Source organism: Vulpes lagopus, chromosome 20 (assembly GCF_018345385.1).
Source record: "Vulpes lagopus strain Blue_001 chromosome 20, ASM1834538v1, whole genome shotgun sequence".
Taxonomy (NCBI): domain Eukaryota; kingdom Metazoa; phylum Chordata; class Mammalia; order Carnivora; family Canidae; genus Vulpes; species Vulpes lagopus.
The window spans coordinates 31,119,897-31,142,894 of NC_054843.1; the positions used below are offsets into that span (position 1 = coordinate 31,119,897).

A 22,998-nucleotide genomic window follows, 5' to 3' on the forward strand; every position below is an offset into this window, starting at 1 on the left:
TTTGCACCATAGTTCTCAGTATAATAAAATACAAATTTAAAGTCAGGTTCTAACATTTAAAATGTTTTAAATGAAAGTTTTTCCATATATTTACAATTAAATCAAGAAAGCATACATTCAGTAAGTGACATGGAAGTTAGGATGGCCTTATGGTTTAATAATTAATGAATCCCAGCTTCCACTTGGGTATAGGTAACGCCTTGAAATTCCTCAAAGCCAGTCTCTGGAAAATGGAGGCTATAGACTTAAGTGCACCACCAAACATGTGTAGTATCTTAATGCATCAAAGCTATTTTAAAAGATAGGTCTATAACTAAAGTAATTCTGTTAAAATTTTTAAAAATACCACTTTCTTAATTATGTTATACTTAAAGAGGTCAAAGGAAAAACATGGTCAAAATCTGACACTTTTAAAATTCTAAGAGCCTACCTAAGGATTTACTTTCAAAATAGTATTTTAGTATATATGCGTACTTGCACTGTCCAGTAAGGCAGCTGCTAACCATTTGCGACTATCATACACTAAGATGTTCTAGAAATGTAAAATTCACAGGTTTTAAAGACTTTGGTATGAAAAAAGGATGTAGATCTCAATAATTTTTATATTGATTACACTTTAAAATGCTATGACTTTGGATACTAAGGTAAATCAAATGTATTATTAGGATTAGTTTTACTTCTTTCTTTTTTCCCTTTAACATGGGTCCTATAAAACAAAAAACTTATATATGTGGCTCACATTCATACCTTACATTATATTTTATTATCCTTTATGTGCATGTGCCTTAGCATGTATAACATATTGTGCACATGTATGCATGTACACACAAATATATAGATATTTTAATATTTGATATATATTTACATAGATAAATATATTTCCTAAAGAATTGTATATAAATCTTCTAGATTTAGAGACAGAGAGAGATAGGTGGGTATTTATTTCCCAAAAGAAAAAAAATACTTATTGGAAAAGAATTAGCTAAATGATAGAAGATAACTTGTGAAATGTAGTTTTTTTAAAGGCCACTCTAACTACTACACAAACAAATGCTGGCTTTGAATGGCACCAGTTCAAGAACGGGTCAGCAGAAGCTAAGCATAATGCCCATAATGTCTGGGAAGCCTCCAAAGGGGAAAGTGATAGCGTGTCTACATGTTTTAATCCCCCAGTAGCACAGGCATTCGCTCTGGAGGACTGCAATAAGCTGCCTTTCCAGATAAGGTAATACAAGTGATTATGAAGAAAAGCTTTAAAATCCGTGCAGTAAATCACTTAAAAAAAAAAAAAAAAAAAACACAATGTGCTCAGAATTCTTGAGGCAAGTAAATTATTTTTCCTGGATTGTGGTAGCATGCTCTGCTTTGCTGGTTTGTAAAGGTGGCCCTTGGAGACTCTTAAGTATTGGAATTTAGTTTATTTTTATAGAACATCAAATATATGCTTAAATAAGCTCCAAAGACTTCTTTTTCTCTGCCAATGTCCTAGAATGAGGCTTCTTCCTGCCACTAAACACTAGGGAGATGGTAAGAAAGATATAAATGTAAAATCTAATTTGTAATCTCTTTTGTAATTACAAACAAACTGCATCAAGGAGTCCTTCTTTAGTTAAGTCACCACAAAGTCAAAATCAGTGAGGTTTGAGTGAAAATTTCCTCTGCAAAGGCAAGACAAATATAAAAGCCACAAGCTTGTCTTCTTGTTGACTTGGAGGTAAATGTCAAATTCACTGAAATGACCTTTAATCTTTTAACTCATCAATCACATTTCATTGCATTGATGTTTTGATATAACAAATTGTTATTAAAATGTATGCAAATTTGATCCTCCTCATTGCCAAGTAAACCGATGTCCAATCTGAAAGTCTTTCCTGTGAATATCAAACATCTCTCCAGTTAAAGCAATCAATACCATTTTCATTTATGATGACGGTACCTCTTCTGTCATGATATTTTGGATAGGAAAGAAAAGTTGTTAAGGCTACAGAAAATGTTACTTTATAAATAGAATTTTATAATATATAATCTTGGATTCATAGATTCCACAACTACGAGACCAATTTAAGGATTCCAATTGACTTTGGTGTTTCTTTTCCTGTTTTTAATTGGTCTAATCTAGACAAGCCCACACTATGTTCATAGTATAGTTAAATACCATGTGTTGACTCCTGACATTATGCTGTTATTACCTTAAAATGGAAACATTCATTTAAAGTATATAAGTGGTGTACTTTTAAAGAACCTTTCTGTGGTTTTTCCAAAAGCATTCCAGAGAGGTTACTTACATTGCTTTGAAACTGGTTTGAGTTATGGGAAGGCTGTAGCCTTCGACCAGCAGCTGAGACAGCAAAGGAGATGAAAGTTTTTAGCTCTGAGATCCAAGGGGAAACACAGCTGCTGCAGCTGGCCTGCTAAGATCTCAACACTTAGTACAACGATCTAGAAGGCGATAATGCCATGTCTCGGCTTGAAAAGTGCATTAATAAAAACAATCCTTAAACAAAACAGGGAAATCGATTAATCAAATCTAGGCTCCAGGCTGAAAAACAAAATGATTTAAAGAAACAAAAGGCAAGTGAAGGGGAAATCCTTTTAGATTTTTAGAGATACCTGCTTTTGAGACATCATCTTGGCTCAAAGACATCCTATAGGGGACGGAATATTAACTTGTTAAAAAACCAAGTTTGGGAGTGCCTGGCAGGCGCAGTCAGTAGAGCATGTGACTCTTGATCTCAAGGTTGTAAATTTGGCTTCCACATTGGGTGTAGAGATTATTTAAAAATAAAATCTAAAAAAGAAAAAGAGGGATGCCTGGGTGGCTCAGAGGTTGAGCGTCTGCCTTTGGGTTGGGGCATGATCCTGGGGTCCTGGAATTGAGTCTTACATCAGGCTCCCTGCAAGGAGCCTGCTTCACCCTCTGCCTCTGTCTCTGTCTCTCTCTCTCTATGTCTCTCATGAATAAATAAATAAAACCTTTAAAAAAGAAATAAAAGTAAAAAAGAAGAAGAAAGCAGAAGGAGAGAGAAGAAGAATGGAGGAGGAAGAGGAGCAAAAGGAAGAAGCCACTGCCACCAAGTTTACCTCGGACAAGTACTTCTAAAGAGTTTCTCAAATTAATATAATAGAAAATGGGAGTCTGACAAATGCGTATCTTCCATAATAGGTGCCAGAAATGTCTTGGGCCACAGTTTGTTTCCCTTTATTAGTTACACTGCAGAACACATGTGTAAAGCTGGTAGATCTTAGAAATTAACTGTGCGTTGCAACATGTGAAGTACCTGAAGCTGTACCTCAAACAGTTTGTCTACAGAGGGCAAACATATTTCCATGAATCTGTCAGAGAAGCTATGGCAAAATATCTGGATATGGTGTTTTTTTTTCCCAAAATAATTATAAATATCAGGAAAATGTAAGACTCCTCTTCTCATATTAATAACATCTTACTTCCAAGGACTTCAAAGTCCTAAACAGCCATTATCTTATTAAGCTTAACAACCAGTCAAGCAGGTAAGAGAGTAGCATTATTATGACTATTATTAAACCTATTTTAAAGATAAGGGCCCAGGCTTGGTAAGGGCATGTAACTTCCCCAAGGCCACACACTAAGTTAAAGAGGAAATAAAACTGGGGCAGCTCATCTGGTCTAGAAATTCTTCACTGTTCATTTGCAGTAAATTCTGCTTTCAGGTTAAAATTAAAGTTAAGATAATTAAATGCATTATCTTTTATATATATAATTGTTTTGTTTGTATGACAACAGTGCATTTGGAAAAAGGGCAACCTGACAAATGATTATAAAAATTATCAGACAACTAAGCAGCCTTCCAATATCTTTTTCCTCCAACTTGCTCTTGTCAAAAGGCAACATAAAACTAACCTGTGCATTCTGTTTAGAGACTTGTTGTTTTTTTTTTTTTTTAAGTGATCTCTGTATCTAATGTAGGCCTTGAGCTCATGACCCAGAAATCAAGAATCACAAGCTATACCAATTCAATCAGCCAGGTGTCCCAGCCTGTGCATTCTGAACGGTACGACCTTATTACTTTTCTGGATGCAAGAAATATCCCATGATTTTATGTTTTCTCAACAATCAAAGAAATGTGTTAGTTTAAATCGGCTTATTAGCTTTCTTTAATGGAAAAGGACAAATTTGTAGATATTACTTCTTTATCCCACCTCCAAAAGCAGAAATGTATTTAAGAGTTATATCACAACTTCAGTAGGAATTATTTCCATCCAATCATTCATTCATTCAAATGAATTTGTTCTGGATCCTAAAAATGAAGCAGTGAACAAAAAAAGATGGAGTCCTCTCTAACAGTGATAAGTGCTAAGCAGAAAATCTAGAGCAGGGTAAAGGGGGTGAGAGAGTATGGGTAGGTGCGGTGCAGGTTGCCCTATTACATAGGAAATCAGGTTTTTTGTGAAGGTCGTATAGCTCAGATTTAAAGGAAATACAGAAGCAAACCAAATGGGTATGCAGTTGATAAAACTGTCTAGGCTGAAGGTATCCTGTAAGCCTGGGGAGAAATGAGCCTCAGTAGAGAACACAAAGTCAAAGAGAGACCTGCGCCAGGGGTGGGGGTAGAGGGATGATAAGCATCATGTCAGGTTCATGGTCCCTGTGGAGACTTTGGCTTTGACACAAAGTGAGATCAAAACATCCAAGAGTTTACTTCTCACGAAGTAAATTACATTTTTTTAAAGATATTATTTATTGGAGCACCTGGGTGGCTCAGTGGTTGAGCATCTACCTTTGGCTCAGGTCATGATCCCCTGGGTCCTGGGATTGAGTCCCACATCAGACTACCTCCAGGGAGCCTGCATCTCCCTCTGCCTATGTCTCTGCCTCTCTCTCTGTCTCTCATAAATAAATAAATAAATAAATAAACAAACAAATAAATAAAATCTTTTTTAAAATCTTTTTAAAAAATATTTTATTTATTTATTTATTTATTTATTTATTTATTTATTTATTTATTTATGATGGGGCATGCACAAGGAGTAGAGAGAGAGGGAGAAGGACAAGCAGACTCCCCATTGAGCATGGGGCCGGACATAAGGCTCAATTCCAGGTCCCGGGACCTTGAGTTCATAACCTGAACCAAAGTCAGATGCTTAACTGACTAAGCCACCCAGGGGCCCCATGAATTCCATTTTAAAAGGATCATTCTAGATGCCCTGAGAACAAAGAGAGATGTGGGTATGGAGCAGGATGGTAGCAGGAGCACAATTAGGTGGTAACTGCAAGTAACTCAGGTAGAAACAATGGTGGCTCTGTCTGTCACAGTAGTGGTAACACAGAAACAGGATGAGAGCCTGGATACATGTTGAAGGCGCATATGACAAGACTTGCTGATGGACTGGATGAGGGGTATGAAAGATAGAGAGGAGTCAAGCCTGACTTTATGGCCTTTAAGTTGAGCAACTAGAACATGGAATGTCTATGTATTGAGCTGCAAAGGCTAGGGGGTAGATCAGTCTTTTGATATTTGTTTTGGACACAGTGAGGTTAGGGCGTCCCTTCCATCTTCTAAGTAGAGATGCTCAGTTGGCAGTTCAGTAGGGTTTAGTGGAGCAATGCTTTAAAATTATAGAGAGTTAGGGGACCTTAACCAACAACTTTCACTTACTTTGAAGGGAAACACAGGGAATGTTCTCAGAAACACATGTTCCACTACAAGCGTTGGCAGGAACCAGAGTCCTTTGATTCCCAGTTTCTCTCTTACTTCAATATATCATGGTATAATCAAATATGAAAAAATATGATAAAATGGTCATTTTTTAAAGGATCTTTAAGGAAACAACTGCACTTTCAAATCTTCAAGTCAGATTGATTTTACTAGTTTTCTTTCTGAGAATGCTCAAAGAGAAATTTAGTCTCTTTTGAATGGCTCAGTTATTATGAGAATATCAATAAATACATAAAGTTGAAAGTAAATATCTGAAGCCTGTTTTTGTTTGAGTTTTAAAATAATTTATATCTCTTCAGGGCACCTGGGTTAATCAGTCGGTTAAACATCTGCCTTTGTCTCAGGTCATGATCCCAGGGTCCTGAGAATGAGGCCCAGGTTGGGTTCCCTGCTCAGTGGGGAGTTTGCTTCTCCTTCAGTCTCTCCCCCTTGCCTGTGTTCTCTCTTTCTCAAATAAGAATCTTAAAAAATAAAAAATAAAAAATAATTTATATCTTTCATATTCTTTCTTCTCTTCATCTCATCTTACTTTTCTAGCTATTGTCAGTGTGTCTTGCAAGAGCAAGTACAGAAGATACAAAAGGATTTAAAGGGAGGTTCACAGCATCCTTCTAGGAGTAACACTAAACTTTATTGCTTAATTCCTAGTTTTCACATGTCTTAAGGCAGATGAGGCTAGGCTGGACCCTTTATGTTGTTTTCAATCAACCTCTCTGTCATATATCATACATATAAGTACATGTACAGACACACACACACACACACACACACACACACACATTTTAAGTCCCCTTTTTTGGGGTGGCATTGGGCATTAAGTTTGGCTGCAAACTTATGTTTCCAAATATGGGTTAATAAGCTTTATTTCAGAGTATGAAAATAACTTTTTTTGAAGAGAAAAAAGGTACCCCAAAATAGGTACCTATATCAACCTATATTTTAGATATTACTAGTAAATTTTAATATTAAATTTGAAACCAAATAACAATTTTAATGAGAAATCACACTGAAGGTCAAGGCCCTACCAGCAAGAAAATAACAAAGAGCTCAAACTTTTTTATCCCATTGTGTTATGCAAGTCATAGGTAAACTATTGAAGCAAATATGTGACATGGAATAAAACAAAATCTTTCTTGAATTTTAGGGAACACAAAAGTCTGTCAGGAAGTCCTATATGGAAAAGGGCTGTTAGAATAAGAACCGTTCACAACGGCTGGTGACGATGCCGCAGAGATGCTTCAGGCAGGAGTGGTGTAGCATGGGTGGGCACACCCAATCATTGCAGTAAATTATGCCTTCATTTTATCAGTGCAATTCTTCAGTTTTTGTCCTGCTGGTTGGTCTACACATAGATTGTTGGAGAACACAATAACAGAAGATTCTAGAAGATAAACATAGAATTTTTTCTGTCTCTGGAAAGTCCATTTCTGGTCTGGGAAACAGAGGGATAACAATCTTTATTACCTTTACTCTTTCATATACATCTTTCAAATAATCTTAAACATATAAGATTAGATTTGAAAAATACACATCCATGGGCCGCCTGGGTGGCACAGTTAGTTGAGCATCCAACTCTTGATTTCAGCTCAGGTCATGACTTCAGGGTCCTAGGATTGAGCCCTGTGTCCCTGTGTCCCTGTTTCGGTGGCTGTGCTCAGCAAGGAGTGTGCTTGGGGATTTTTTCCCTCTCCCGTCCTTCCTCCTGTTCATGTTCTCTCCCTCTCTCTCTCAAATAAATACGTCTTTAAAGAAAAATACATGTCTATTAGCCTACTTTGAGTATTCTCAAAAAAAAATCTATTTGTTATCTACTCCAAAATTAAGAGAATAAGAAAGTTTGGCATTTGGGGAAGTCTGGACCATCACCAGGTCTCATTTTCCACATCATAAGGCAGTTGGGGAGATTAACTGTTACATACCTGCTATACAAAGAACACTCAATAATTTTTGGTTTTTTCTTACTACATGTTCATCTATAATTTATAGCTAATAATTCTCACAGATAAAGTATAAGAATTTATTTGGAAAAGGAAACTGAAAGCACTTGAAAATATGTAAATCAGTTTTATAAGGTGTGTATCAGTATTATAAACCATTGCTGACTGATCCTCAACAATGTAAGGTATGGAAAATATAAAAAGTAAATTAATAGAATTATTTGAAAATAAAACAACAAAAAGCAGAGATAACTTTTTGAAAATATAAAGCAGCTTTGCTACTGGGATTTTGTTTTTCAGTTAATCCCCTTCATTTAACTCAAAATAATTTATAGGCTGTCAAACAAGAGATTGATTTCCTATCAAAATATTAAAAATTTAGTATTTTTAGTAGAACATAAGAAAGCATAACATAAATATAAAAACATTATAAGCAAACACTTATGAGATGCTTATGCTAGTTATCAACATTATGAACAATAATCTCTCTATATATTATAAATTTAAGCAATACATTAAGCCAATGTGTGTACCTTCCCAGAAATTTAAACCATGTTTTAATTTAGAATCAGTTCCTAGGTAATGAAACATAACATCAAGCATGCATTCATTTTTCATGGTTTCTCTCAAATCACTAAAACGACTTAAGAATTTCATTTAGTATTGTAGGATATTTATAAATTAAGCAAAGCAATTTAATACATGTTAAACAGAAGGACAATGATGATTTGTGGAAAGGAGTACTTAAAACACTCTGAAATATGTCTGACTCCAATTAAGTGAGACTCTTTATCATTAAAACATTTTTCTGGGGCAGCCCCAGTGGCGCAGCGGTTTGGTGCCGCCTGCAGCCCAGGGTGTGATCCTGGAGACCCTGGGTTGAGTCCCACGTCAGGCTCCCTGCATGGAGCCTGCTTCTCCCTCTGCCTGTGTCTCTGCCTCTCTCTCTCTCTGTGTCTCTATGAATAAATAAATAAAATCTTTAAAAAAAATTTTTTTCTTTTCACTACGGTAATACCCATTCTACTTTCTGTAGTACAACAACTCTATTTTTTTTAAGATTTTAAAAATGTATTTATTCATGAGACAAAGAAAGAGAGACGCAGAGACACAGACAGAGGGAGAAGCAGGCTCCGTGCAAGAAGCCGGACGTGGGACTCGATCCCATGACACTGGGATCATACCTTGAGTCGAAGGCAGATGCTCGACCACTGATCACCCAGGTGTCCCTGTTACAACAACTCTTATCAAATAATACTACCAGTGCCAAAACTCCTTAACTGGAGATTAGCAAACCAAACAACATTAAGAAATTACCTACAAAGGGTACGTGGCTGGCTCAATCAGTAGAGCATGCAACTCTTGCTCTTGCTTGAGTTCAAGCCCTATGTTGGGCATAGAGTGTACTTAAAATAATAATAAATAAATTAATAGAAAAATGTTTTTAAAAAGTTACCAAAAATAGGAAAAAATGTGGTTAGGATTATAATTTCTCCTTATCATAACTTTTCATAAAAATAGTTAATGCTTCCTCATTCTTCAATTATTTGTCATCACTATTCAGTGCCCTGTTATTTTAGCAATAAGAAGGAAGATATCTATAAATGAAACAAGGGAAGTAGATAGGGATTAAATCATAAAGGACTTTGAGTAACAGGCTAAGAAATTTTATTTTATCATGAAGACAAAGACCTTTTGAGAGATTTGTAGAAAATAAATGATGAGATGTGGTTTGCATATCAAATAAATGTTTCTTTTTTTAAAGATTTTATTTATTCATGAGAGACATAGAGAGAGAGAGGCAGAGACACAGGCAGAGGGAGAATCAGGCTCCATGCAGGGAGCCTGATGTGGGATTCGATCCCGGGTCTCCTGGATCACACCCTGGGCTGAAGGCAGGCACTCAACCGCTGAGCCACCCAGGGATCCCCTCAAATAAATGTTTCAATGGCAAAGTAGAAAGCAGTTTTTCAAGGGGATGGAGGCCATAGGCAGAGGCATAGTTAAGAAATGCCAAGTGGTAGTGATGGATTATAAGATATATGGTCAACAGAGTCTATTTATGGTGGCCAATCCATGGGAATACAATGGTTAATAGATAGTAAGAAGATGGTGACATTAAAAATGGCTTGTGCCATTTAAATTCATTTTAAAGAAAACAATAAAAAGGAACAGATTTGAAGAAATAATAAATTCAGTTTCAGACACTTTCTGAGGTGATGGTAGGAGGTGCCAATGAAGATCACAGTAAGCATTTGGTACTCATGACTTTGCAGATTTGAACCAAGTTCTCGGAGTCATCACTTACTTGAGTGACTGAAAAAGCAGGGGAGGGGATAGAAGCGGGATGAGAGGGAAAGAATGGAGGGAAAGAATGGAGGGAAGATGACAAGGGAAAGGAGAGGAGAGGTGGTAAGCAAAAGTCGCACACAAAGGAAATGAGGAAAGTAAGGAACATGACACATACACATTACCTGTATTCATAGTACACACACATATTATACACATATATACATACTATATATAACGCATATACTATACACATCATGTAATAATGTGTTGTATACAGTATGTGTGTATATTATATTGTGCATGTGTGCACATAGGATACATTTAATATTACATATAAATATATATAAGGTCACTGTGATGGTTGATTTTATATGTCAACTTGGCAAGGCAATGTTACTCAGCTGTTTGGTCAAACAGCAGTCTAGATGTTACTGAAAAGTTATTGTTTAAATGTGATTAACATCTAAATCAACCCCAGCAGAGTGGACACCCAGGACTCCAAAATGGTTTCCTCCACACCAGTGAAAAAGAAGCTTATGGATGCGAAACTAGGAAAGCTACCAAGCTGGATAATCATGCAGGATTTCACCCCTGAAGGCATTGCTGGAACATTTCAAAGGGTATTACAACAAGTACGTTAATGTGAAGAAAGGAAACATTGCTCGGATTTCTATGGTGTTGGCAGCTTCTATGCTGTTCATCTACTGTCATTACTACAAGGAACTCAAAGGTGAGAGGCTATGTGGTGCCACTGGTGAGGGCCCAGTGTGGAGGCACACTTGGCATTCCTACCTGTGCCTGGCACCTTCGAATCTTTCATAACCTAACTCAGAATCAACCTCTAATAAAAGATGACTGACACTCAGAAAAAAAAATCTAAATCAGTACACTTTAGGTAAATCAGAATACCCTCCATAATGTGGGAAGTCTTCATCCAAACACTTGCAGTCCTTAGGAGAAAAGGCTGAGATACCTTCTCATCCCTCCTCCCTCCATTCACACCACAAGGAATTCTACCTCCAGACTCAAGACAGCAGTATCAACTCTTCTCTGAATCTCCAGTCTGTGGGTATGCTTTGCAGAATTTGTCAGTCACCTCCCATCTCCTATTTTGTCTATAATCTCTCCTCCATGTAGACCTAATATTATTTCTGTTTCTCTGGAGAAACCTCACTAATATAATCACTTCAAAGTCAAGGAATATATTTGCATTGAAAATATATATGCCAAAATGTGAAAAGTTGCTTTCTCTGCATGTCAAGATTATGGATGAATTCTACTTTCTTCTTTATTCGTTTCTGTATTCTATGATTTCTCTTGGAAGAGCACATGTTAGTTTTATTTTTATAATCAGAAATGAGCCATAAATTCTTTTACCTAAATGTAAGAATTAGAAATTCACATTATAATTCCCAAATAAATCCTTTATGGCAACTATTAAAAATTTTACAAAATTGTATACATGTTGGAAATTGTATACAATTTTAATAGGGATTTGTCCAATAAAAATGCAATGAAGATTATAGGTTCCTTTCATATTTCGACTAACTTTTATAGTTTGCCAAAATATCAAACATTTTAAAAGGTCTTGGCCAAATGGATGAGATGTTTTCTAGAGCACCAAAATTTGCTCATATTCTGAAAGGATGGTCTAATTTACCTAAAAAAGAAGGTTATAACTAGAAAGGGTGAGAAATGATCAACAAAATAATAAATAAAAAAATAAAAATAAATAAAAAAAAAAAAAATAATAAATAAAAAGGTAATCATAAACTAGAAGTTTGAGATTAACATCCAACTACTGTCCATTGAGAAAGGTGCCAATGAACAAAAAATGTGATTTATCTGGTCCTGGGAGCACAAAGAGTGCCTATTTTGAAGATGGTATCATTAAGTTCACTAAATCTGATGCCACTAAACATTTGAACCACACCTTGATCACTTTGATTTCATTTTTACCCAGTGGCAGCCCAAAGGGAATATGTCTTTGTATTATAGCCATTAAGAGAAAACGTGGTGTTTTGGAGAACATTAAACATCTGAGTTAGTGTCCTGGTTTATTCTAATAAGTTTCCCTAAGCTTGATTAACATGAATCTCTCTGAGAAACAGATTTACTCTTGGAGTGCTAACAAACCAGGTTTCTGAACCTGCAAAGCGAGGCACAATGCTGGCAAAGGTAGATTCAGCAAGGCAAATTTGCTAATGCCATCCTGTGAGAGCTACCTGGGTAGATAATTTGCCTTAAACAATTGTCACATCTCTACAGTGCCAGGCAATGTGAGTTTTTCATTAACATTTTATACCATAATTATTCAAATTATATGGTACTTGAAACTTAAAGTGGTTCAGATAACCTCATTAAACTATGCTTTACATATTATTATGTGTCTTTAAAATTCTCTGCTCAGGCTTCATGCACTGTTATTACTGCTGCAACTAGCATTACTTTAAGCTTAATTTTTAAAACTAGGTCACACACGATAGCACAAAAAGGAAGAAAAGTCTATTTTAAACATCATTAAACAGAAAAAAATATTTTGATTTAAACAAACATCCTAGTAGAAACAAAAAAGTACTGCAAAAGAAACTTGAAATATCACAAGCTGCTCATTCACTCAACATAATATGGTGAAAACCTAGAACAATCTTCCACCTCTCCTCCTTTTTAAAACACTAAGGCAAATAAAAGTGGGAAACTACACCCAAATGAAAAAGCACTTTTACATGTTGTTTTTATTCTAAGAAGAGAGAACATTTAAAAGTTAAAATATAGTTAGTTCCAAGGGAATATTCAGAAATGATACACTACCTGAACTTTCTATTTTTTTTTAAGCTTCATGGGTAACAAATTGTATTCTGAAAGGATGATCAATTTGCTAATCTATACCATAGTTATAATCCATTTACAGTTTTGAACATCAGAAATGGGTTTTGAACAGGAAATGTAAATTGCTGTTTCCAGAACTTACTGTTAATTTTGTATAGGAACAAAACTTCAGCTAAACTTAAAAAGTATACTTAACCTGTAGTAAATATCGTACCAGTGCAAAAACAGTATAAAAAATTTCAGGGGAAAAGGCCAAGAACAAGCACATAAACAAAGTGAATAAACATGTCACCAGAAGACTATAGAAGCTATCTAAAGCTGAATAACTTCCCTATGCTTATTACAAGAATGTCATCTTGGGAGATAAAATATAGGACCATAAATTTAAAGGTCACTGAATTTTTCAAGGTAACCCAAACACTGTAAGAACATACAATTAATTCTCCCAACAGTTAGTGTATAACCAATAATTGCAAGAGCCCAGTTATATCTCATAAAGTCTATATCTACTTATGTGCCCTGACCTTTAGGTACAGTCCATCTTAATGAAAATGAACTAGATTATCTAATCTTTTTTGAAATATTTTATGTTTAGAGCATACTGACCAAAAAAATACTTTTTAAAACATCATATTTATACAATTAAATGAATAATATGCATTTGACCAAAATGTACTTCACTTTCTGGATTGTCATTGTAATCTATAAACGATGATAGACATTAGAAATCTTCAGCATTATTTTCTCTAGTCCTAAAGAGCCACTTCTAAATTTTATCCTCTTAATCCTTTAAACATCTCATCCCAAATTATTCTATTGACTTTTTAGAATAATGTTTACAATGTTAGTTAACTAAAGATTAATTACATTTAAAAGGGAGTTAAACTGATTATTCATATTTAAATCCATTTAAAAAACTCCAAAAGAGCTCAGGTACTAAATATTATTTCCTATATTTATTCATCAATATTCAACTTTTTTTTTTAAGATTTTACTTATTTATTCATGAGAGACATAGAGAGAGAGAGGCAGAGACACAGGCAGAGGGAGAAGCAGGCTCCATGTAGGAAGCCTGAGATGGGATTCGATCCCGGGTCTCCAGGATCACACCCACGGCTGAAGGCGGCACTAAACCACTGAGCCACCTGGGCTGCCCTCAACTTTTTTTTTTTTTTAAATAGTCAACCTTTTAAGAGCTAATTTTCAAGACCCCAAATGGGTGGTATAATCATTAGGTAACAAATTTGTGGAACCCAATGAATATAACAGGTCATAAATTGTGTACCTAAGAAAAGATTGTAGCTTCATAGGCAGGCTACATTTTGTAGCTATTGGACATGGGCATAAATGACATGAAAAAATGTGTTTTTGCTATTGTAATGGTTAATAGGCAGATGTAAAAAACTTCAAATTTTGAAAATTTAAATTTTGCATGCTTTTGGCAATGAATGAACCATAAATGGCTAACTCAAGAGTGAAACATCAGACCAATCCTGATTGTGAGCCTGATGTTTTAAATTGTGCCCTATTCTTACAACTGCTCTAAATATGCCTTGTTTTTACATAAAGAAACAGATTTGAAGAGGTTAAGGCAGTGGTTCTCAAAGTGTTGTCTCTGGACCAGCAGCATTAGCATCATATGGGAACACTTTAGAAATTCAAACTCTCAGACCCAACTCCAGAACTGCTGAATCAGAAACTCTGGGGGTACCATTAGCAATCTGAATTTTATGAAGCCCTTATGGTAACGGTGATACATGCTAAAATTCAGAACAATCATGGGTTGAGGTAATTTGCCTAAGGTCACACATCAATAATTGGTGAAGCCCCAGGAGAACCAGGTCAGCCTCCCTCTTTTAAGGCCCAAACTTTAAGCCAGTACCTTATATATGGCCTCCGGTTAAAAGAGACGTTTTTTGTTTCAAATCCATATTTCTTTCTAAACTGAGTGACTTCTGCTAAAGAGAATATGCTGAACTTAATGGAAACTTTGATGTTATGGAATCTTACAACGCCTCAAGGTCAGCATTCTGACAAATGTTCGACTGTCATGTAAAACACAGGAAACATTCCTGATATATTATCAAGATTTGAGATTGAAATATATAATGCCTCCAGCTCCCAGCTGTTGATCTGGCCAGACGAATTCTCCATTCGACCTTCTCAGACTATAAACAGGCCTTCTTCTTTAACAGGGAGGGGGCGGTGTTTGAGGTCTGGCATTCTGACAAGGAGATGGTTATTTAACATTGGGAAGCAATCAGAACTGGGGACATTTTTCCTCTCCTAGGACACACCAGAAGAAACCAGAGGCACACATGCAGGCCCACACCTCAACAACAGCTCTCTCATGTACCTCCTCACCCATTTCAGATCCCTCCTTCACTAGGACCACCAGCAGACATTTGATGAACTATGCTACACCCAAGTTGTTATCACTAACAAACTCTGACAATGGGACCAACCAATGCTAGCCAGAGACTCAGTACCAGCAGATCTTCAGGAAGCGGAAACATGGAATCAGTATGGGTACGTGTCCAAAGCACTTTGATTAATGGTATACATAAGGAAGGCCAAGTCTAGAAGTCAAGTTTTCCACAACTTAAACAATAGTGAAGAGACTTACCATTATTACCTCAGCACATATTCTGGGAACTGCTTTTAAAAATCCCAAATGCTTTCTTTTTCCTCAACATGCATAAATCATTCATTAGTTCAACTATCTGCTGAACTCCTGTTCTGTATCATAGAGGGTCTAGGTGGAATGTAGGGAGGCAGGAAGACCAGTGCAGAACCCTGAAGTAGTACAGTAGAAAGTAATTCATGTCAGGGTGGTCCTAGTAGAGATGGAGAGAAGTATTATAGACAGAGCTGGCATGTGTTTGGAAGTAGACTCTTACTGATGAGTTAGATGTAATGACAAAGTCTGAAGTATAGATTTTGGAGAAAGTATGATTTTGAAGGTGATAAGACCTAGGATAGGACCAAGGAAAAGCAGAGTAAAAAAATATTGTAGATAAAAAGATCAGGGAACTAAAGTCCAACTCTCTAAGATGGTGACAGATTTCATAATTGAAAGAAAGGCAATAAATGTGATGTTAAAGTTATTACCGAAAGAAAAGAACTGGAGATATCAGTATATGATAGCAAGGAGAAAGGATACTGAGAGGTAGAATCTGCTTAAATGAACCTCAAAGAAACAGGGATTTTTGGAAAAGAAGGGAAGAAAAATCATACTTCTGTTACCCCATGAGGTATTCTGAATAGAAAAAAGATGTGGGGAACAGTTGCTTCAAGAACATAATGATGTCTCTAATTATTCTGGTCTAACTATGGTTGAAGATTTCTTCCCTGGCTCAGAGGAAATGATGATGGATCTTTTTCCCTCAAAGAATCATTACCAGGAAACTAAGGAAGCTGAACAACACAAGAGTAGAAAGGCACAGAAATGAATAAACTTAAAAGAAGGATTCCTCAACACAAAGAACTACTCTAACCACAGACTGAATTGCCTGGAACCAGGACGGAACATTCGGCCCTGATTAATTTTCCTCACCCAGAACCCATGGGGGCTTGCCTGTCAAATGAAGTGGCTTCAACTCAACTCAACCAGAGGTTAGATTTTTAGCCTCTGCCAGGACCTCCCAGTTACCAGCCCTCAAGGTATTCTCTTTGGCTGCCCTCTACAACTTGAAGCTTCCCTCACTTAGCCAATGATCTCTTCTTCGAAGAGGTACTTTCCCATCTTGTCCCCAAAACTGTCTCAACAGTTGTTGTTGTTTTAAATTTCAGCTTTATTGCGGTGCCTGCATGGCTCAGTGGTTGAGCGTCTGCCTTTGGCGCAGGCTGTGATCCCAGGGTCCTGAGATCGAGTCCCACATTCGGCTCTCCACAGGGAGCCTGCTTCTCCCTCTGCCTGTGTCTCTGCCTCTCTGTGTCTTTCATGAATAAATAAATAAATAAATCTTAAAAAGTTTTCAGCTTTATTGAGGTTTTCCAGACAAACAAAATTGTAAGATATTTAAGGTATATATCATGATTTGGTATGTGTATATATTGTGGAAGGATTCCCCATCCAGTTAATCAATATATTTGTCACATCACATATTTAACTTTTGTGTGTGTGTGAGAGAGAGAGAGAGAGATAGAGAGAGAGAGAGAGAATATTTAAGTTCTACTCTCTTAGCAAATTTCACTATTTAATACAATGTTGTCACCTATAGACACCATGTTTTAAATGAGATCCTCAGACCTTATTTATTGGGGGAAACAGGGAGAGACTGGTAAAAGAATACACACTTTTCTTGTCTAATTTTGAAGTTGCCCTGCTGGAGGTTTTTCTCAACCATCCCATGTGATTGCATATGAACTTCCTTCACCAATTAAATTCCTGCTACCTCCTTTGTCATATGTGGCTTATCTATTTGTGAGACTATTATTAGTCTCGCAAAGGAGTTTGTGGGTTTCTTCTGGAATTTTTTAAAATATTTTATTTCTTTTTTCTTAAAAAATTATTTATTCCTGAGAGACACACAGAGACAGGCAGAGACACAGGCAGAGGGAGAAGCAGGCTCCATGCAGGGAGCCCGATGTGGGACTCGATCCCAGGACTCCAGGGTCATGCCCTAAGCCAAAGGCAGATACTCAACCAGTGAGCCACTCAGGTGTCCCTAAAGATTTTATTTCTAAGTAATCTCTATACCGAACATGAGGCTCAAACTCACAACCCGAGGTCAAGAATCACATACCTATTGACTGAAACCAACCAGGCACCCCTCTTCTGCATTTTTTTACTAAATGTCCTTACCCCTGTTTCTGCCTTGACTATCATATTGCTGATGCATCTCCTAAACATAGCTCTGGCCTGCAACTCTCCTGATTTCCTTCTCAGATTGCACGAGGATATTAAATGCACAAATCCAAGCTCCATCTTCTCACTCAGAAACCCTATTGTTCTTCCTATCTCCTTTATTTTCAGATAATAGCATCACCGTCCTCAGTTTCCAAGGCTAGAAAATGTCCCATCTGAACTCTACCTTTATCTTCAGCCCTTCATTTAGGCAGTCAATCACCCTGAAAGAATTTCTCCACCTGACTGCGTAATTTCTACCCTTCCTACTGCCATATTCTGCCTTTGGCGTCTCCTTCTGCACAACAGCCTTCCAATGGCTTCCAACAGCCATTCCAGGCAATGCAGCCTCCCCAGTGACAGCAGGGTCACCTTTTCTAAAACATGTCTGTTAGTCTATTATTTCCCACAGCCTAAAAGTTTCACTGACTCCTATTATAGAATAAAGATCTAACTTCTTAGCATGGTCATACAAATTCCCATTTTCATTATATATCACCATGAATCTTACCTAGCTACTGCCATATCCTGAATATAGCATATGTCTCTGCTTTTATGCGTTATCATCCATAAGACAAAAAAATATCTTTCCCTTACTCATCCTTCAGGATACTTCTCAAAAGCTACCTCTTCAAAGAAGCTTTCCTTGATCTTTTTTTTTCTTCCTGTTAGAAATAGCTGCAATTTCCTTTAGGTACCTTTTTTTTTTTTTTTTAGCTCTCTTGAGCCCCTTATATCTAAGTAGGGGTATATTGACTTTATTTCTCAACTAGAGTAAGTTTCTTGGACGTCCTTGGATATTTCATATAAGCTGTTGAATGAGTAAAAGGGAGAAGAGAAAAGGTTCCCTAAGACTTTCACATTTTAAAATATTTGGATTTAGAACAACCTAGGGATGGTAGATACACTAGCTCTCCAAAGATATTCATGCCCTACCTACTCCTTCGGATCTGGGACTACTGTTACCTCACATGGCAAAAGATGCTTTGCAGATGTAATTAAGGCAATACATCTTAAGACAGAGAGGACACACTGGATTATACAGGTGGGCCTGATGTAATCACAGGAACCCTTATAAGCAGAGAGCCTTCTCTGATCTGTATCAGAAAAATGCAGCAAAAGTCATGTAAAGCATGAGAGCTTGCAAAGCATGAGATGCAGCAAAAGGCTGTAAAGCATGAGAGAGACTCAGCCAGCCCTTTTTGGAATAAAGTTAAGCAACAGGAGCAAAGCCTGGCCTCTGTTTGACAGGCAACAAGATAACCGGGACCTCATTCCTACAACCACAACCACAATAAACCAAATTTGGCAAACAACCTGAATAATACTGGAAGAGGAATTTTTTTCTTGAATCTTCAGTAGGCAACACAGCCTTAATCAACATCTTCATTCTAGCTCATGGGATCGCAAGCAAGGGACCTAGCTGAGCCCATTCAGACTTCTAAGCTCTATCACAGTGAAATAAGTATGTGTTTTTAAAATGCTAAATTTGTGGTGATTTGTTAAAGCAGTAAGAGGAGATGAATACAACAAATTTAAAGTAGCAGTTTTGTTGAGAGCATCTGAGTATCTGAGAATATCTAAACAATTAGTCTTTAAAACTTCACTTTTACTCATGGAAACCTGACTAAATTTAAATAAGTAAAAATATTTTTAAAAATAGCTTATAAATATAGTCCCTAGCTTCTCTCCTACTCTGAACATACTTGAGAGATATGATGTAAACCTCTCAGCAATTACCAGAGAACAGTTTTTGGGTGGAGGCTGTTTATATCAGAATTTGCAGGGTGTCATATCCTCTTGACATTCTAATACACCCCATTCCCCAACTCCCTTGAAGCCTTCTCTAGTCCAGCTAGTTAAGAAACCTTGGTTTGGAAATGTCAAGGATCAAGCCTGTACTCTTAAAGACTCTTAATAAAGTTTAAAATAATCTTAATTTTCTGAAAACTCAATTTTAAACTGCCCCTGAAAGATCCAATTTTAAAAAGAAATACCTAACCACGTCTACAGTAGGGTAATATAAAAAAAAACAATATAGAAATTATGGAAAGTATTTATTGAATGTTTACGCTGAGCCAAAAAATGTTCTAAATGGCACGTCATTTAATTCAGTCAAAGAATCTATAGGATAGTTTCTCTGATTCTTTATTGTTCAGATGAAGAAACCGAGGGGAAACAAGTGAACTAAGTTGTCCTATGTCTCATAACTAAGGAGTGGTACAGGTCATAATTAACCTAGAGAACTCATATTCTCAATATCCAATCTGTTCAGAACTGTAACAACATCTTCAGGATCCACTGAGACCCTCTTGTATTTTATAGACCATACTTGCATTTTTCACTACAAAACTTTAGATTTTTAGGACTAAGGGCAAGAAGCAGCAGCCAATCAGGAAATATGCAAACTATGTGAGAAGAAACAGTGTGCAGAATGGGAGCCAGTGGTAAACCAATGGCAGGGGAGGCCATTGCAGAGGGACTGCCAGCTACAGCCAGGGACCATTCACTAGTGGGGAAATTTTAGCAGTGGGGAGTGTACAGGGATCTGGGGAAAGTAGCCTCCCTGCCACCAAGCCAATGGTTCCTCCCAGTTACTGTAGGAGCAAGGCCAAAAATTACACTTGTTTTATAGTTTCTTCATTTCAGGGGATTCTTTGGATCTGAAATTTCATATGCTTGGTTTCAATCCACCATGTTCTTTCAGTTAAATGTCAGCTGCTTTCAGTTAGAAGGCTAGGGAACTATGCCAAAATATACCCAAATGCAGTCACCGCTGCATTGCATGCTATTTCTGGTCCAACTACTGGGAGTGAAAGAATGAGGGATGGGAGGGTCTGTTGACCGGCAAGATCATCTTGGCAAATGTTAGATAGATAAATGTCTCATCTGGGATGGGTCAGAAGAATCCATGGCACACTGACTCGGCTGAGAATGACATAACTTTTTATGTCCTATAATTAAAATTTATTGTACAACAACCTGTTGCCTCTACAGTGAGATTCCTCTCATCATAACAGTGCAAGGTCCTTCAGACAGTTGGCCTGCTGCATTCTCTGCTACTTACAGAGTTCACGAATTCATCAACTACCTTTTTCCCATCTTACTAGGAACATAATGAGATTTACTCCTTCCTCATCAGGAAGAATATGTTAACTTAGCTTCCAAACTACCCTAATCCATCTTATTTATTCCTCTTCTAAAAATAAGCAAACAAAACAAACCATTCGCTTCATGGCTTAGGAAGAAATGTCATTTACCTTCTGAACCCTTTTCTTGGCCTTGGATGATCAGTTTGCTAGCTCTTAACTAAAAGAAATAATCCTGGTATCCACAATGTTTAAGAAAGTGAAAACAAATCAATTGCCTACTGTAAGCAGTGTTATTTGAGAGAATTCAGATATAAACTGATACAGCATATCTCCTGGGAGGCTATGCATAAAGAGCCTATACTTTAGTAATCTTAATAAATTTTTAAACAAGATTATATACATACAAATAAATTTTTCAGGGACAAAAAAGTTACTAAGGAAGATATTTTTTACATAGCAATGCATAGCTTGAAAGCTGATTAATTCTCTAACAAATAAATTTATTACTTAAAGCTAAATTAACCTCAAAATTCATTTTCAAAATTAGCTTGCATAAATAGATGTATTTTGAATTAAATATAACCATTTTTAGGATCTAAAGGTCTTAGCAAAAAGATCTTATGCTTTTCATAATAACCTTTTAAAACATGTATAGAAACTATTATATATCTTTTTAAACCTTACCTCTCTAACTCTGAGTAAATAAGAAAAAAAATGCACACGCGCACGCATACACACATACACACATACACACACATATGAGGTTTTTTTAAGGGAGAATAAGAGAAAAAGACAAAAGACATTAAAACTATCACTATCAGATGATACTGTTTAATTATAGGACTTTATGATTATAAAGAGTAAAAAAAAGACATGTTTTTTGTCTTATCTGATAAATTTTCATATTTGAACACTATTGTAATGGGGAACAATATCTACTAAAACAGATCTCCAATTTTTTGCATTATTATTTATTCATTTTATTTTTTAGGATTTTATTTATTTATTTGAGAGAAACAGAGTGAGCATAAGCATCAGGGTAGGGAGGTGCAGAGGGAGAGAGAGAAGCAGAACCCCACGGAGCAGGCAGCCTGACATGGGGCTCTATCCCAGGATCCTGGGATCATGACCTGAGTCGAAGGCAGATGTTTAACCGGCTGAGCCACCCAGGTGCCCCTCACTTATTCATTTTAGAATGTAATGTATTATTGTTTTCGTGCCTATGATACTACACTACCATTTTGCCTGGTTGTAAGGAACTGTTCAGCTCAGGGTGTGTGTCTACACATTTTACTTATTAGTTTGAACTGGATTAATCAAGCACAGTTCCTTTTGTACAGTACTTGGGAGAAAAGAAATAACTGGAACAAAATGTACAAAGCAAAATAACAACAAGTTACTATTAAAATTGCCATAAATGACACAGCAACACTTATGTGGTGAAATACTACATTGTTTTGATTTTTCTTCACAACTGGCAAAGACACTATAATACTAAAAAAAAAAAAAATTACCACCATATGTTTGTACTTAAAGATATCTGATGTTCCATTTTTTAAAATTTATTTTTATTTTTATTTTTATTATTTATTTATTTTATTTTTATTTTTTTTATGTTCCATTTTTAACTTAATATTACAGGGGTGCCTATGTGGCTCAGTCAGTTAAGCGTCCATCTTTTGATTTCAGCTCAGGTCATGATCACAAGGTTGTGAGGTCCAGCACCCTGTTGGGCTCTGTGCTGGGCATGGAACCTGCTTAAGGTTCCATTCTCTCTCTCCCTCACCCACTGCTCCTCCCCCCACTCAAACTTACTTACTCTCTCTCTCTCTCAAAAAAAAAAAAAAAAAGTTGCTAAAAAAGATTACACAAATACCTAATTTCTTAATGAATCACCTTTTTTACTGTATATACCACATATTATCTATCATAATAGTTATTGATTTGTCTGCATTTTTTGAGAAAAGTATTTGGACACTATTAATGTCAGAGTGCTTTATGCTTGTACTCTTCACTAGTTCCTAGAAAAGTGCTTTGCACAGAGGAAACATTCTAAAAATATGTATTAAATATGTTTCATAGTTATATAAACTATAATTGTTTTTGAGACAAAGGAAGGCATGATAGTAAATTTTCAATTAAACTTTATTATGGTTTGAGAGACAGTAGTTAGCTACTATCAAATCATGCCATGTATTATAATCTTGATGGCTATATACAGATAATGCCAGTTATTATCCAGAATAATCCTGTCTTCACAAGAAGACCTCAGTTTTTCTTAATGTCCTCATATAATCTCATTTGTT

General features: G+C 36.3%; 1 protein-coding gene and 1 pseudogene across 2 annotated transcripts in view; one reads left to right on the top strand and one right to left on the bottom strand.

The window, feature by feature from the left end:
• The window catches only part of ROBO1 (roundabout guidance receptor 1), a 1,146,492-nt gene that overhangs the window by 227,911 nt on the left and 895,583 nt on the right, over window positions 1–22,998 (bottom strand). The gene's annotated exons all lie outside the window — the stretch shown is intronic.
• On the top strand, window positions 10,426–10,747 carry LOC121479473 (annotated as a pseudogene).